Below are 18,046 nucleotides of genomic sequence, written 5' to 3'. Positions count from 1 at the left end.
GGGAGGAGGAAAGGAGGAAGGAGTGAAAGAAGAGAAGAAGCGAGGGAGAGCTTTCTTTCTGGCAGCCGGCCAAACCTACAAGGAGAGGAGGGAGATGGCGGAGAGGGAGACCAGAGGGAAAGAGGGAGGGAGGAAGGACGGAGACGCAGATCCTGGATTAATTGCAAGTGGCGAGAGAGAAGACTGACCCACTGGCTGAGGCAGTGGAGATGAAGGGAACTGAGGAACACTATGTCGTACCAGCTGGAGGAGGAGAAGGAGGAGGAGGAAGGGGAGGAGGAAGAGGAAAAGGATCAGGAAGAGGAGGAGGAGGAGGAGGAGGAGGAGGAGGAGGAAAGGAAAAGAGGGATTCTAAAGCTTTCTGATCATAAAGTCATTTCCAAGATAAACCATTAGGGATTGTTTGTTGTTGTTGCTGATGCTGTTGTTGTTGTTGTTGTTGTTATGCTGGTGGTGGTGGTGGTGGTGGTGGTGGTGGTGGTGTATACGAGTATAATAGCGTTGGCAAGGGTGTGTGCAGAAGGAAAGACTTTTGCAAGACGAGAAATCAAATGTAAAACGAAGTTCCCAGATATTACGAACACTGATACCACTTAACACACTCTAGGGGGATTGCCGCGTCGGAGTAGAATGGGAGAGAGAGAGAGAGAGAGAGAGAGAGAGAGAGAGAGAGAGAGAGAGAGAGAGAGAGAGAGAGAGAGAGAGAGAGTGTCAATAACCCGTCACTCCCACACTACAATCATAACAACACGGGAACACGCAAAACACGAAAGAACTCACAGCAATAAACCACTAACCTCCCCAAAAAATAAAGCAGAAACAAAATAAAACACACGCCCCTGACAAAAAAAAAAAAAAAAAAAAAATAGAGCAGCAGCAGCAACAGCAGTCATTACAAGCCAGCACGTGACGCCAACGCTTGTCACTTGCAATACTTCCATCCTTATTCAGATTTATGCACCCCACGCCAACCCACGTGCCGATAACCATAACAACACACACACACACACACACACACACACACACACACACACACACACACACACACACACACACACAGGGGGCATCACCATAACCTTGCCGAAAACGCGATGGGGACTTTCTTGGACCGAGTTTGGAGTCTGACCGAAATCTCTTAACACCACCAAATGGGTAGGAGTACGAGGGGGAGTACGAGGAAGAGAAGGAGGAAGAGGAGGAGGAGGAGGAGGAGGAGTAGGAGGAGTAGGAGTCACCTCGTCTCACTCCCCGACTCATGGCTTAACTTATGCTAATACGTGAGCCTCGCCAGCCACCGGGACAGGCGCCTAACCCCCTCCTGCAGCTTTGAGGTGAGGGAAGGGTATTCAAGCCACTTATTTTGGTCTCAAGAGGGCCGTAAGAGAGGATCGGTCGTGAGGAAGGGCATCGGTCCTTGTGGTGGTGGTGGTGGTGGTCATAGTGGTGGTGATGGTGGTGATGGTGATGGTGGTAGTGGTGATGTTGGTTGTGGTGGTGGTGGTTCTTCTGTCAGGCCTCCTAAGTCAATCCAAGAGGTTTGGGACACTCGAAATTCCATCGATTTTATGACAGAGAGGACGAGGGCGAGGGCGGAGGGGACATGTTGGGAAGGCAGTGGGGGAGGAGGGGATGGCAGAGTGGGAGAGAGGAAAGGAAAAAAAAGAGGTTATTTTGATTTTTGTGACCTGGTGAGAGAGGTGAAGAGAAGATAGAAAGTCCATTTATTTGTACAGGTTTTTTTTTCTCTTCCTCTCCTCGTCCTCGTCCTCCTCCTCCTCCTCCTCCTCCTCCTCCCTGAAATATGTGAGAGAAAACACTGCCGGCCCTGGGAGTGTTTTTACTTTTTATATTCACTTAACGCAATTTCATTTCCACACTTGCCTTAATTCCTGAGCGCGTGCTAACTCTTTATGTCTGTCAGTCTGCATGTCTGTCTGTGTCTGTTGGCATGTCTGTCTGTCTCATTCTTTCTTGATACACATCACGCATTTTCATTCTGCATCACCTCATCATTTCCCTTTCCTTAATACTCATCTTCATCATTCGCTCTCTCTCTCTCTCTCTCTCTCTCTCTCTCTCTCTCTCTCTCTCTCTCTCTCTCTCTCTTTCTCTCACCATGACTTGGACTGTGCCGGGAGGGAATATTGGCAGTAAGACAACATTGAACGTTCAGGGCACAAATCACCTTTATAGCAGTAATATTAGTGCCAGCCGCCGCTTGTGTGTGTGTGTGTGTGTGTGTGTGTGTGTGAGAGAGAGAGAGAGAGAGAGAGAGAGAGAGAGAGAGAGAGAGAGAGAGAGAGAGAGAGAGAGAGAGAGAGAGAGAGAGAGAGAGAGAGAGAGAGAGAGAGAGAGAGAGAGAGAGAGAGAGAGAGAAGGACATACGAGAGAAACGAAAGATGAGTAGGAAGTAAACTGGGAGAAGGATGAGAAAGAGGAGGAGGAGGAGGAGGAGGAGGAGGAGGAGGAGGAGGAGGAGGAGGAGGAGGAGGAGGAGGAGGAGGAGGAGGAGGAAGAGGATGAAGAGAATGGAGAAGAGGAAGACGATACCAAGGAAATAGTGAGGGATGAGGAGGGAAGGCTAGACAAATTGGGTGCAGCGGCGAGATGGCCTCTTAAGGTCCCCAGGGATGGATGGATGGAGGAAGAGAGACTGAGAGACTGAAAGAGAGAGAAAGTGAGAGAGAGGAAAAGAGAGAGAGAGAGAAACAAAGAACGACACAGAGAAAGAGGGAGACGGAGATGGACAGGCAGGGAGGAGGGGTAGAGTAGGGAGGAAAAGTAAGTGAGAGAGGCCAGCAAATGGAGGGGTGTGAGGAGTGTGAGCGAGGCTGGAGGGGCTGAGGAGGACGTGTGCCGCAGAGGGTAGTGAGAGAGCAAGACGGAGAGCCGCTCCTTCCCAGGCGCCGCGAGGTATTCAGAGCGAGTCCGGCCTAATTACCCTTATTAAGAGCAACAGTGATGGAGGAGAAACAGCCAAGGAAAAAGAGAAAGGAGAAATGGTGGGGAGGGAAAGGGGAGGAGAGGGGAGGAGAGAGGGAGGGTGGGAGGTGGAGGTGTTTATGTGCGAGGAGAGAAAGAAAAGGTGAGAGAGAGAGAGAGAGAGAGAGAGAGAGAGAGAGAGAGAGAGAGAGAGAGAGAGAGAGAGAGAGAGAACAACTAAACAAGTGGAACTCTTTCTTAACACAGTCCTACATTTCTGGCGTCATAACAGACCCATTCCACCTTCCTGATGTCTTGCCGAGTGGTGCTTCCAGAGGCCAGAGAGAGAGAGAGAGAGAGAGAGAGAGAGAGAGAGAGAGAGCCTTCCATGCATACTACTAGAACAACAATAACCTTCCGTTTCTATTCCATCTCTTCTTGGCATTTCTCGCATTCGTCTCTCCAAACTGCCTCTATCTCCCTCCCTCCATTTATCCCTGTTCCTCTTACCCCCCACAACTATTCCTCCCATTCCATCCCTCCCTCCGTCTGCCTCCCCTCGTCCCTCCAAGCCTCGCTCTCCGTCTTCCTCGTGCTCCTTCACAAACTCAGACATTTATTAAAGCTAAGACGGACGCGTGGAGCCACCTTGGTATGTGCAGCTCTGAGGTCCCAGCATTCTTCATATCCTCCCGTTGCTTCTGGCAGAATAGAGGAGGAGTAGGAGGAGGAGGAGGAGGAGGAGGAAGCAAAGTGGAAGGAATAAATGGGTAAAGGCGGACATACCACAAAAAAAAAAAAAATCATTGTAAGAAAAGAACAAGGAAGTAAGATGAGATAAAGTGTAGATGAAAAGAAAATGTGACCTTGTTAAGGCAGAGAAGAAAGAAGGAAGGAAGGAAGGAAGGAAGGAAGGAACAAATGAAGAAGGGAAAGAAGGAAGAAAGGAAAGAAGAAAGAAAAAATGAAGTAAGTGAGGAAAAAAAAATATAGCAGAAACATAAGGAATGCTAGGAGAGAGAAAGAAAGAAAGAAAGAAAACAATAGTTAAGAGAAAACACTGCAAGATTACGGATAGTGTGTGAAGGAAAACCACGAATGAACAAGTGGAAAGAAGGAAAGAGGAGGAGAAAAGGGATGGATATGAGGTAGAGGAAACAGCAGCACTTATGATAGGACGGGGAGAGAAAAGGGTCAAGCAAAGAGGCAGAGGAGAGAGAGAGGAGAGAGGAAGCAGCTGGAGCAGAGATGTTATGGAAAGGACAAGCATCTATGAGGCCGTGGAGGAGATGGAGAGGAGGAGGAGGAGCAAGTGAGAGCAGATGGGAGATTACAATAACGAGGAGAAGGAGGAGGAAGAAGAAGAGAAGGAAGAAGAGAAGGAGGAGGAGTAGGAGGAAAGAAGAGGGTGAGCACTAAGAAAAAAAATGTTATTAGATGAAAAACCTGAAAGAGAGAGAGAGAGAGAGAGAGAGAGAGAGAGAGAGAGAGAGAGAGAGAGATTAGGAGCGCTAGCAAGAGGTACGAGCTTAATAATAATTCCTCTCTTACAAAACCCAGCCTCATTTTCACGCCCCCAAAACGCCAGCCAGCCAGCCAGTCAGCCAGCCAGCCAGCCAGCCAGACCCTTGATACCAGCCTTTACCGCCATCCCAAGCTCGTGCAAGCCGCCTTCCCGCCTCCTCCCAACGCTTTCCCTCCGCCACGCATTAGCAGGTCCTCGAAGCAGTGCCAGTCACCCTCACCTAAATGCCCAGTCACGTCTCCTCTTCCTTCACTGACTCACCAAAGTCTTTCCCCTCAGCGTCATGAGTATAGATTCTCATGATGGTTATAATTATGGGAACGCACATACACACACACACACACACACACACACACACACACACACACACACACAGGCACAGGCTCTCTCTCTTTCTCTCTCTCTCTCTCTCTCTCTCTCTCTCTCTCTCTCTCCTTTAAACGATACTGACGTCGGTGATTTGATTTTTTTGTTTCCTCTCTCTCTCTCTCTCTCTCTCTCTCTCTCTCTCTCTCTCTCTCTCTCTCTCTCTCTCTCTCTCTCTCTCTCTCTCTCTCTCTCTCTCTCTCTCTCTCTCTCTCTCTCTCTCTCTCTCTCTCTCTCTCTCTCTCTCTCTCTCTCTCTCTCTCTCTCTCTCTCTCTCTCTCACATACTTCATCACTGCCTTAGTCGCCACCACCATCACCACCACTGCCACGCCCACAGTCCTTCCATAAACCATTAATGGAGGACCTACACTGCATTATAGGAGTCGTGTACTCCCTTTTATCCTCTCCACTGGTACCGTCCTCCCATTTACTCCCCTTTCCTTTCCTCTATCTCTCTCTCTTTCTCCCCAGTCATCTAGATTTCAGGCCCCAGACACGAGACCTCGGAACGGCAGTGAATCCTCGCCCTTGTCTTCTACCCCATCGTCCTCCTCCTCCTCCTCCTCCTTCTTCCTAATCCTCGTCTCGACCTCAAAGCTAAGACGCCTTAAATCCGAGAAGCGCAAAGGACAATCTTAGCGACCGTAATAATGAAAATTTTATGTCCGACGGAGTTATGGAAATTTAGGGAGGGATGGCAGAGAGAGAGAGAGAGAGAGAGAGAGAGAGAGAGAGAGAGAGAGAGAGAGAGAGATGAAACTTAAACCTCTTAAAACGGAAGAAAATAAAAGGAACAGAAAAGACTGGAAGGAAGAAGGTGGTGTACCGTGGAAGGGGAGAGCTTAGTGAGAGCGCGGCAGGGTGAGGGCGTGGCAAAGGAAGGGCGTGGCACTGGGCGTGGCAGGGGAAAGCAGCAGGCAAAGGTCGTATGTCAGAAACTTTAGCCATGATGAAAAATAAACGGAAAGACATTATGTGAAATGTTATAGTCAACAGAGAGAGAGAGAGAGAGAGAGAGAGAGAGAGAGAGAGAGAGAGAGAGAGAGAGAGAGAGAGAGAGATTAAAGATGGTGGACGGTACAGCATATGTGGGATTGTCTACATTTTTCTAACGTGAATTTTTTTTCTCATCTTTCAACCTTTCACCTTTCAGAGAGAGAGAGAGAGAGAGAGAGAGAGAGAGAGAGAGAGAGAGAGAGAGAGGGTGGAGGGAGAGAGATTATATGCCTGAATGATAGATAAAAAATACACATACATACATACATACACACATACACACATACTGGTACAAACGTCAATTTCATAAGGTACCACATTATACGTGGTAACACAATAACAAATAGCCAGCAGTCAGCCAGCCAGTAAGTCAACCAGTCAGCCAGTCAGTAAGTCAACCAGCCAGCCAGCCAGGCACCTGCACATCCAGATAGAGAGATAGACAAACAAACAGACATACAAAGAAGGGTAGATAAAAAGAAAGAAAAAAGAATGATTAAGAGAGAAAGAGGTGGACATAAAAGGCAGAGGGGAGAGGGAAAGATAAGGAGAGCAAAGACGAAAACACGAGAGGCAAGAGAGAGAGAGAGAGAGAGAGAGAGAGAGAGAGAGAGAGAGAGAGAGAGAGAGAGAGAGAGAGAGAGAGAGAGAGAGAGAGAGAGACTTAGTAATGTTGAATGTAGGAAACGGACTGCTATGATGAAGGGATAGATGTGGAAAGGTAATTGGGTGGAGGGAATAGTGGAGGAAAGGGGGGAGGGAGGAAGGGAGGGATTGAAGGAAGGAATGAAGGTAGGGAGGGATTAGGAGGAGAGAGAGGGAGAGAGGGAAGGAGGTATGGAGGGAGGGAGGGAAGAAGAATGAACACGTCTGCCCTCGAGTAATGAGCTGCAAGAGGTAATATCAGCCTGTGTGTGTGTGTGTGTGTGTGTGTGTGTGTGTGTGTGTGTGTGTGTGTGTGTGTGTGTGTGTGTGTGTGTATACATGTGTGAATAGATATTTGAAAGTACGTCTATGCATATTTGTTGCGTGACAAGAGACTAACAAAAGTGGAAATGAAGGGTGAAAAATGGTTGCTCTAATATGTAGGTGCGTGTGTTGGTGAATGTGTAAGTATATGCTAGACATGTGTGTGTGTGTGTGTGTGTGTGTGTGTGTGTGTGTGTGTGTGTGTGTGTGTGTGTGTGTGTGTGTGTGTGTCACCATAGTGAGGCGACACAAACACGATGACCAAAAATGGAACGCAATAAATCACGCAACACCTGACAGGTAGGTTATGGGAGGGGGGTGGTTATGGAAGAGAGAGAGAGAGAGGGGGGGCGACTCTCCCTGTTTCCTCTTCCCCCTTTCCTCTTCCCCTTCCTTTCCCTTGCCATGCCTTAATTTTTAGTCCTCATCCTTTCCTTCGCTCTTATTTTCTATTGTTCCTACTTTTCTTCTTCTAATACCTTTGTTTTCATTTTCTTTTTGTTTTCTTTCTTCTTCGCTTTATTCCTTCTTCGTTTCTTCGTCTCAGTATTTTTCTATCCCTTACATTTTCCTCTTTATTATGATTTTCTTTTCGTTCTGCTTTTCTTTTTACCATTTCTCTTTCCATCTCTCCTTTCTCCACTTCCTATTCTCCTTTTCTTCTTCTCTCTTACCATTTTCCTCTCTTTTCTCATACACTCTTTATTCTCCTTTGTTTTCCCACCACCTCCACCTCTTCTCCTCTCGTTCCTTCCATAGTTCTTCCACACTATCTCCTTCCTCTTTGTCTCAATATTTCCTCCTTCCACGTCTCATTCTCACCTTTATTCTCTTCTCTTTCCTCATATTTTCTCTCTTCCTTTCCTTCATCCCCTTCTGCTCCTCCCTCACTCCCGCTCCTCCCGTCATTCTTTAGCTCTTCCCTATTCCCATTCCCCCTCCACGACTGTCATTTGTCTTCCAGGGAGAGCACGCGGGGAGAGGGGAGTGAGATGGAGTGAGAGGCAGAGGGAGGGAGTGTCCTTTCCTCATAGTGTCTCTCCTGATACCGACGTGGAAGGTAGAGGGAAGGTGATGAGGTGTTTTGATGATGGTGGTGGTGGTGGTGGTGGTGGTGGTGGTGGTGGTGGTGGGGGAGGACAGGGGATAGAAAATGTTGTTGGTGATGGTGGTATAGAAGGAGGAGGAGGAGGAGGAGGAGGAGGAGGAGGAGGAGGAGGAGGAGGGGTTGGTTAATTTAAATGGTTCATTAATCTTTATTATCTCCGTGCGTCGCCACCCATGATCTCTACCTCCTCCTTCTTCCTCCTCCTCCTCCTCCTCCTCCTCCTCCTCCTCCTCCTCCTCTTCTTCTTCTTCTCACGCTTCATTACCTTTATTTTCTTCTTTTATACTCTCTCTTACAGCAAAATTGTCCTTTCTCTTGCACACACGCACACATATTCTTCTCTCTCTCTCTCTCTCTCTCTCTCTCTCTCTCTCTCTCTCTCATTCCACCCTCCACGAACGACCATCAACAAGTATAAACAATTCATGAAACAAGTGACAGTCGGCGGCGGGCTACCAACATTCGCTATTTGCTTGAAAAAAAAGTATAATATCAATATCAAAATATATATTGCCTCTCCCTCTCTTTCTCTCTCCCTCTCTCCCTCTCTCCCCACCCCCTCTGTCCCCGCCAACCCAGCTCAGCCCAGCCCAGCTCAGCACACACCATCAGCAGCTGTTGGTAAATCCGAAGTTAGACTCTTTGTGATGAATAATTCGGGATGAAATGTATAAATGTTTCAGTCATATTCATAAATAATTAATGCCGAGTGGGGAGAGAGAGAGAGAGAGAGAGAGAGAGAGAGAGAGAGAGAGAGAGAGAGAGAGAGAGAGAGAGTATCGTTTTTTCACTCTAATATTTATTCATAAGTGCGTTTTTATACATCGTCCCCCCCTCCCCCCCTCCTCCTCCTTCGTGGATTTAATATTTCATTTGCGAGTCGCGAAAGAACTTTATAAATGACTAGAATTTCGCTCTTCATTCTAGCTACTGCGGGATGTGGGGAGAGGAGGGGGAAGGAGAGGAGGGAAGGGGAGTAGGAGGGAGGGAAGGAAGGAGAAGGAATCGAGGGGGAGGGAGAGGGTAGTCGCTAGAAGGCAGGAGTGAATTTAAGAGGAATGAGGTTGGAATTAGAAGGCCAGAGTTCGGAGGTAGGAATTACGATGGAGGAAAGTTAGGGAGGGAGGAAGGGAAGGAGGGAGGGAGAAAGGGAGGGAGGGAGGGAGGTAAGGAGGGAAGGAGAGAGAGATTGGAGGCTGAATTGAAGTGGAGAGGAAATAAAGCGGTGTTTGGAGGGAAAAGTTCGGAAAAAAAGGATTTTGGAGGAGTTGAAAGGTGCAGTCAGACGTGCCACTGCTTATCTACACACACACACACACACGCACACACACACACACACACACACACACACACACACACACACACACACACACACATGCTGTGGTTCAATTTATTTTTTTAATGTCATGTTCAGAACTCGGTTGGACTTTTAATATTCGTGCTTTTAACACAGAGAGAGAGAGAGAGAGAGAGAGAGAGAGAGAGAGAGAGAGAGAGAGAGGATGGATGGATAATAAAATAGATGATAAAGGGGCACTCAGAATCAGCAGAATTCTCTCTCTCTCTCTCTCTCTCTCTCTCCTCCTTTTCCACAGTGCCATCACCACTGTCATCACCATCACCACAACTACTCCCGCCCCACCATCATCAAAACCACCACCGTTACCACCACTACTTCTATTCTCACACCACCATCTCCTTTTTCATCACTGCCATTACCACCACCACCACCACCACCTTTCTCCACGCCCCACCAGCATCACCACCAACACCACCAACACCCTCTATTCGGAACGAGGTCACAGGACGCGTTACATAAAAGAAAAAGAACGAAGAAAAAATGAAGTTTACCATTCCTTGAAAAATCCATTTCCCCTCCCTTCCTTTCTCTCTCTCTCTCTCTCTCTCTCTCTCTCTCTCTCTCTCTCTCTCTCTCTGGCCTGACATGACCGACCAGAATCAACTTAACCTGAGCCACATTTGCTTCACTGGACTCACTTTCCGTGTCGGCCAATCAACGTTGAGAGCTTTGGTGACGTCATTAGTCTTCCCTGGCAGAGTCCACAGCAGAAACACATACACACACTCACCGGCCGCCACCAACATCACGTCTATTGAGATATTAGTTTGCATATCTCATGTTTCAAAAAGTGAAGTAACATGGGAGACTGAAAAATATATCAAGTTTATAAGTATTGTATATAGCAGAAGATATATATAAAACATGCTCAACTATTTCCACCTATGATCCTTGTCTATAGATTTGTCGATCCTCCATATCAACTCAGCATTTTCATCTCAATTAACTGGCAAGTCTATTCTGTTTCTTATATTTAACTTTATGAAATTTTAACTTATTTTTTCTTCTTCGAGGATTTTGTTTGTCACTCTTAAATACCTCCGTCATTCTCTGGTATACTTTGGAATTCCCTGCCTGCTTCTGTATTTCGAACTTTCTATGACTTGAATTAATTTGAGAAGGAGGTTTCACGACTTATATCCCTTCTGTGGCTAATTCTCTAGGACCTGCAAGGAGACTGGCAGCTTACTGGACCTTTGTTTCGTTTTATATTTGCTAGCTTTCCCCTATTATGAAAAAAAAAAAAAAAAAATAGAGATCCCTTCTTAATTGATGAGTCTAAGGAAAGTCAATTCAAAACCTTCAATCTTTGTTAATGGACGCACAGGGGTATGCTTAGCTCTCACAACCTTAGCTATTTATCTAGACGAACTCACCTACTATAGTCTATAATTTAGTCTATAATAGTCTTATTATTTATTCGTGAGGATATTTGTGGTGGCTGGTTTTCTGTTTGGGAATATTAGCGTTGTCGGTACCTGTGCAGACGAACGAAGATTCAGATCTTCAAGTCGCTGGTGATCCCTGTCTTACTCTACGGTTGTGAGACATGGACGCTGAAAACCGATCTGAAGAGGCGAATTGATGTCTTTGGTACTAGATGCCTTCACAGGATCATGTGGTATTGCTGGTATGACATTGTGTCAAATCAGCGATTGCTCCGTGAGACTGATTCGAGGCCGATTACCAGCATGGTCCGTCAACAACTATATGGGCATATGGCACGCTACTCGGAAGTCGATACTGCATATCGGGTTGTCTCCCAAAGGGATAACCCAGCATGGAGGAGGTCAAGGGGACGTCCACAGGACTCATGGCTGCGGCAAGTCGATGCCTCATGCTGGGGGTTACTTGGCAAGGAAGGGGAGTCTGCATGGAGACTCGCGAGGCGTGACCGCCTGGAGTGGCGCCATAGGGTGGGCGAGGCGACGTGCCCCCCGGCGTATGCCACCCATGATTGATTGATTGAATACTAGCAGAATTGTTAGGTTATATCTCAAAGGTTTCTTAGTACTGTTTACTAACACATAAAGCTGGTGTGTTCTTAGGTTGTTTGGTGGTATATAAACTTTGCTAGGAGTGAGGTCATAATCGCGGTGTCCAGTTTTCTCATCTGGAAGGAGCTACTTGGCTTTTTTGGGAAGTAGTATAGTCAATTGTGAATTATGTCCGTATTCAGAAACGCTTTACTCTCTCACCACGACTGTTTTCAAAGCCCATAGAGTTTATTAGCGAGGTTTTCAAGAGTGTTTCTTTAATTAATAATGTCACTCTGCCTTAAAAAAAAATCGCTTGTAAATCTAAATAAAACCTTCTGAACTAGTGGAGGTGAAGCACAGAAGTGTTTGAGAATACGAGTTTCATTACGAGGGGAAACCTTTAGGATACATAGTTGTGTTGTGAGGTTGATTGGTGATATTGGCTATCCCAACAGCAGGTTATGATTAAGTAAAGGGCTACCAATATTTCATCAGGATTTCACGAACCAAGTATTAATATCATGGAAATGGACTCACGAGAGAATGGTCCACTCCAGCTTATTATTAACTGGGTCATGGAGTGAACGGCGCCTATTTTTGTGTTCATTTCACTACTGATAAAGCGCTTCTTGAATTACAATCTGGAATAGCTTTCAATTTTTACTTATATTAATACATTTCGCTAATTTAATAGTAATATCATTGAGTTAAAAAAGATTTCACTATCGCTAACGATCCAAACATTTTTTGATGTTGTAGTTTTCTTGAATAACAACATTCAATAACTTCAAATCTTTTCTTCCTGCACTAGTTTATTTACTTACATTCAGGATATAACACCTTCTCAATTCATCTGATAATGACGCAATGGTACCTGTTATTTAAAAAGCAGCTACATGTGAAGTACTACATAGCCTCCTTTTATTGTTAGTAGTGCCTTCTATTCAGGCTCACAACTTCCACCAGATATTCAATATGAAAAACAAAGCGAGACACCGGCGAAAATCTATATCTCTTTCCGACATTTTTACATAGAGACAATGCCTTTATCAAAAATCGGTGAAAAGAGATATTGAAGATCCGGTGTCCAACTAATCGATCTACTTATAACTACCACACGTCAGACTTTTAAATAACTCTTTAACCGCTTCAGTACAATGACTCGTTTCTATATTAATTCTGTTCACTATTTGTTGATTTTATACAGCTTCCAAAGCTCACGGGGGGATTAAAATAGTGAAAACTGTGGCGGTTAATCTTCTAACCTCCATAGACTCTTCCTAATGTAAATAAAATGGTCTATTCGTACACAAATCTCAAGAGAAAAATGTGTCACAGCATTAAAAGGATTAATATTTGTAAAGTGATTGAACGAAGTCACTTAACCTGTTGGCAGCTTCTAGTCCGTATCCGTCTTCCCCAAACACCTTTCTACATAATGAAGGCGAGAAAAGGATAAGAGCATACGAGGTGAACAAGAGTTTTAAGTAAGTAACCCTACTCCTACCATCTCTTTTCTGACCCTAAACAAGTTGTGGGGATGTGCTGGAAACTTTGAATATCTGGGGCAGAAGGGGCTGGGGGAGAGGAGGAGGATGTTTACACTGTTAACTCTTTTCCTCTTATGATATCTTTTCCATCCCCAAAGACAAGAGAGACGTGTTTTAAACCGTCTCCTCTCTTCCTTCAAACAAGATACAGCCCTTAAGCATCTGTGCAATTCATTAACTCCCTGCCAACTGCAAGCATTCTCTATTCTGAAAACAAATTACGTGGAGGATTGATGTAAGTTTTTTTAAGCTGTCAACGCCTATCTACCATCGCTTCTGTATGTCTAGAGCAGACTAAGGGAAGAGACACATGCACCATTTATCTGAGAGCGTTGTAGTAACTCATTTCCTCTCAATGATTTTCTATTCCTAAAGCAAGTGATGGGAAGAGTGGAGTGGCATTATGTACCATCTCTTATGTACGTCTTAGCAGGTAAATTAATGAGTTATTATCACCAATTATACTACCAATTATCTTGAGTAGTAGTAAACTATTCCTTACTATTTTTTTTTGTCCTTAAGGCAAGATGCTGAAAGAAGAGGTATGGTGTGTTTTAACCCATTCAGTACAATGATGCGTTTTCATATTAATTCTGGTTACTATTTGGTGATTTTATACAGCTTTACAAACTTATGTGGGGGTTGAAATTGTGAAGACTCTGGCTATTAATCTTCTGATCTCCATAGAGCCTTCGTAATGTAAATAAAATCGTTTAATCATACCCAAAACTCAAGATAAAAATGCATCCCAGCACTGAAGGGGTTAAACTGCCAACTCTTCTCGTACAATAAGCTTTTTTCCTCTAATGCAAATTATGGAGAACAATACAACAATCCCTATTCGCAAAAGATGTTAGACCTTATTTCCAACTATTCTAAATCCCCTAAAAAAAAAAAAAATTGTAGGTAGAGATTATAAATTATGTGGCATTTCAAAGCATTACCTCATCCTATATACAACATTTTTCTCACTCAACGTATTACCTATCCTGAAGTAGAGAAGTAATGCATTTCCTACTATTCACTATCTCAAAAACAAGTTGCAGGGAGAGTTGGAACCAGCGCCTATCCGGAGGGGAGGTAAACACAGAGGGGCGTGTCTTGCTGTGTGGAAAGGGAGCTTGCCAGGTGGAATGGCGCGTGAATGGCTAGGCCCCACTATTTCGACCAGGGGACTATTTTTGCCTTTATCCCTGAATTCTTTTATTTCTCGGAGCATGAAAAAAACTTCCGGTCGCTGATTCATTGTGATGGTGGTGACGATGATGCTGAAGGTTAGGCAGAAAGAGGAGGAAGAGGAAGAGGAGGAGGAGGAGGAGGAGGAGGAGGAGGAGGAGGAGGACAATACAATAATCATGAGAGACTGACTAGAAAAAAGTCATAACGGAAGACTAGCTAAGATTAAAAAAAAAAAAGCTTCGTGACAGGTTTCTGGGCGTGGACTGAGAAAGAGAGTGATAAAGTGAAAAATTGGATGGGGTGTGAACGTCCACGAGAGAGAGAAAGAGTGAAAAAGAAGGGAGAGAGAAAGAAAGAAAAAAAACCTGCGATGGGGAACGTTCAATTACTCTAATGTATACCTGTGTTTAGTCTTTTTGCATGTCACTCACCTTCTCCCCCCCACCTCTCTCTCTCTCTCTCTCTCTCTCTCTCTCTCTCTCTCTTCCGCTTCCCTGTTTCTGAGAGGCTTTGGCGTCCCTTGGGGCTCAGGAAGGGAGGGAGGGGAAGGAAGGGAAGGGGGAGGTAGGGGGATGAACGGAGGGAGCAGAGAGGATGGCCTGAGGATTGGAGGGAGGCCGGCGTAGCAAGGCAGGATGGGAGAGAGAGAGAGAGAGAGAGAGAGAGAGAGAGAGAGAGAGAGAGAGAGAGAGAGAGAGAGAGAGAGAGAGAGAGAGAGGGAGAGAGAGAGGGAGCGAGAGACAGGGTGGAAAAGTGGTAAGAAAAAATTGTTGAAAAAGAGAAATGGAAGCATAGTAAGGGCGCAGAGCAAGGCAGGACCACGTGATCGGTGCTCGGTGCTCTGAACACTGGACGAAAGGATCCCACGGGGGCGAGAAAATGGTGAAGTAGCGAGGGACACGGAATACCAGATTTCAAGTCCTTCAAAGGTGGATGTCCGCTTGAGGTTTACTCGTGCATGAGTGGGAGAGTGGATGTGGATGTGTCTGTGAGTGGAGTGAAGGGAAGCGACTGGAGATTACGTGGGGATGAGTGGTGGGCATATCGTTGTGGTAGGTGGACGCAGTGGTAGGTGGAGTGAGAGAGGTGTGTGGTAGGTGGATTGAGAGTGCGTGGGGTGGCAGTGTTTCGTAATGTAGTGGAATGGGTGGAGTAACTGGGCGTTGTGAGTGGTGTTGAGTGGTGTACGAGTGGACGGGATGACTGGAGTACGGAAGACGCGGAAATGAAGCACTCTTTTTGGAAGGAAAACTGTTGCTATGGTATAATGGAGTGCCTTCCATATATATATATATATATATATATATATATATATATATATATATATATATATATATATATATATATATATATATATATTACTCTTTCTATGTGAGTTCTTCACTTCACCACAGAGCTAAACAGAGCCAGGTTAGGGCAAACAACACTATCACCAGCAAGTCCCGCATCTTCACATCCAAAAATGAATAAATAAATAAGTAAAAGAAACGAAAACAATATAGAAAAGTCAAACAAAATGAAATAAAGTCAAACACTGCGAACACATCTGCACCATCCCACCACGCATGAAGCTTAACACTCAGCGACAGACACATGTGCAATAAAAAATAGAAAAAAAAAGAAAAGAAAAAGGGGAAAAAAAGCGTAAATACAACTGACTGTTCTATTGTCCTCGTAACAATGAAACCACATATCCAGGTTCAAGGTTAATTTTATGATCTTTAAAGTGGATTAGAGTTTTTTCCCTTTGTATTTTGAGTTCAATTACTTTAATAAACAACACATCTAAGGACCGGAGCGAGTAGCAATGCTTGAATCTAATCTCTCAATAATCACAAATGTGCATTCAAGTACAGTTTACATTCAACAGAGTCGTCAACACGCAACAAAGGAGAACTCAAGGAGACAGTACTGAAAGGGAAATGATGTGAGGGAAGACTGTCACGTGAACCTTTTGGTGTGAATGCATCTGTCAGTCTTCAAAATGCCACTGAAGGAGAAGCGGCACTCAAAGAACGTCCCCGTCTCGCCTTTGAGGAAAACACGGTAAGGAAGAAGAGAAGGAGGAAAGAGGAAAGAGACCGAGAAGGAGAACGGTAAAAAAAGAAGGAAGGGAGAAGGAAGGCGAAGAAGACGACGACGAGGAGTAAAACTTTGCATCAGAAACGAAAGCTGAGGGACTTTAGAGGGCTTTTATGGAGGCAAGTTGACACCTGAGTCAGATATGAAGGAAAGACGGGAGAGAGGGTGTAGGGAGAGAGAAGGAGAGAGGGAGAGGGAGGGAGAGATGTAGAGAGGGATGGAGGGAGGAAATAAAGATGAAAGAGACACAGGGAAGGAGAAAGAGGAAGAGAAGGAAGGAATTGAACGAAAGAACAAGAAAAAAATTAGTCAAAAACCTAAGCTGGAAAGAAGTTAGAAGGAAGAAGCCATAAAGAGGGATTGGAATAAAAAAAAATTGATGTAAAGTAGGGCGGAAGAAGAAGAAAGGGGAGGGTGAGAGAAGGCCAAGGCTGATGGCTGGGGGAGGAGGAGGGAAGAGAGGCAGTTTGGAGATCGATAACGGGAGAGGAAGAGAGGAAGGAAGTTGACGAGAATAACATGAATGAAGAAATGGTAGTAGTAGTAGTAGTAGTAGTAGTAGTAGTAGTAGTAGTAGTAGTAGTGGTGGTAGTGGTGGCAGAAGTAGTAGTGTTGGCGGTAGACATTATAAGGAGGAAAAAGAGGATCAAGAGAAAAAGAAGGAAGCGGAAGAGAAAATAACAAAAGGAGAAGAAATTGAGCGAAAAGTTAAAAAGAAAAAGCAGAGAAAAAAAGAACAAGCCGAAGAAAAAAAAAAAAGAAAACAAGGACAAGAAGAAAAACCGTAATAAAGGAGGCGAGGCGTGGAGAGGAATAACCATAAGAAAAGGAGAATGGAAGAGAGAGAGAGAGAGAGAGAGAGAGAGAGAGAGAGAGAGAGAGAGAGAGAGAGAGAACTATCCTCACTCCATTAATCTATTACCTAATCTCCAAGAGAGTGTGTGTGTGTGTGTGTGTGTGTGTGTGTGTGAGAGAGAGAGAGAGAGAGAGAGAGAGAGAGAGAGAGAGAGAGAGAGAGAGAGAGAGAGAGAGAGAGAGAGAGAGAGAGAGAGAGAGAGAGAGAGAGTGCAAACCATGAAAGATGAAGCAATCAACACCTGGCTGAATTCCTCCAACACAATAAAAAAAAATAATAATGAATAGATAAATGAATCAATAAACAAATAAATAAAACACACCCCAAAGAAAACGAAGACCCAAACAAAAAAAAAAAAAACACGAAACAAAACAAAGGGTAACTAATTTAATCTGTGACCTCTACCCTAACCAACCCTAACCTTCCTATATACGAAACTATCCCTTGCTAACCCTCCATGACCTAACCAGACCACACCAACAAGCGTAATAAGAACCATAACACCAAATAACACTACACAGCAAGATAATAATGACAATAGATACCATAACACCGTAACAAGTACATTAAAAGCAAGAACAGATACGTTACGAGTGGCTGGGCAGGCAACTCACGGCTCAGGTGTGTAGAAGAGCTCGGAGGAGTGGCGTCTGTATTGAGTGTAGTGGAAGACTCGAAAGGCAAACCCCGCCAGGAAGTAGTAAGGTTGGAAAGGACACGACTGCTTAAGTAAGAGTGTAGGCAATCGTGTGAAATCGCAGCGTGTTTGGTGTGAATAGGAAGCGAGAAGAGATGAGAAAGAGGGAATGGAAGAGGGATTAGTTTAAAAAATGAACAGGGAGACAGAAAGGAATGTGAAGTGAAGGGAAGGAAGATAACGAAGGCGATGAAAAGGGAATGTAAGGAAGAGGAGGTAAAGGAAGGGAACGGAAAGAAGATAAGGTAATAAAAGGAAAGTAGAGAAGAGGAAAGGGAAGGAAAAGGAAGACAAGAAATGGAGAAGGGGAGAAAAGATTGAGGAATGAAAGGAAAATGAAACAATATATGGAAAAGTAAGGTAAAAGAAATGGAAAAAAAATGAAAGAGAAGAGAAGGAAGACAAAGGGAATGGAGGCAAAGAAAAGCAAGGCAAAGAAAGAGAAGGAATGGGAA

This window comes from Portunus trituberculatus, chromosome 43 (assembly GCF_017591435.1).
Source record: "Portunus trituberculatus isolate SZX2019 chromosome 43, ASM1759143v1, whole genome shotgun sequence".
NCBI classification, from domain to species: domain Eukaryota; kingdom Metazoa; phylum Arthropoda; class Malacostraca; order Decapoda; family Portunidae; genus Portunus; species Portunus trituberculatus.
The sequence above is the reverse complement of the archived record's forward strand: the minus strand, read 5'-3'. Positions refer to the sequence as shown.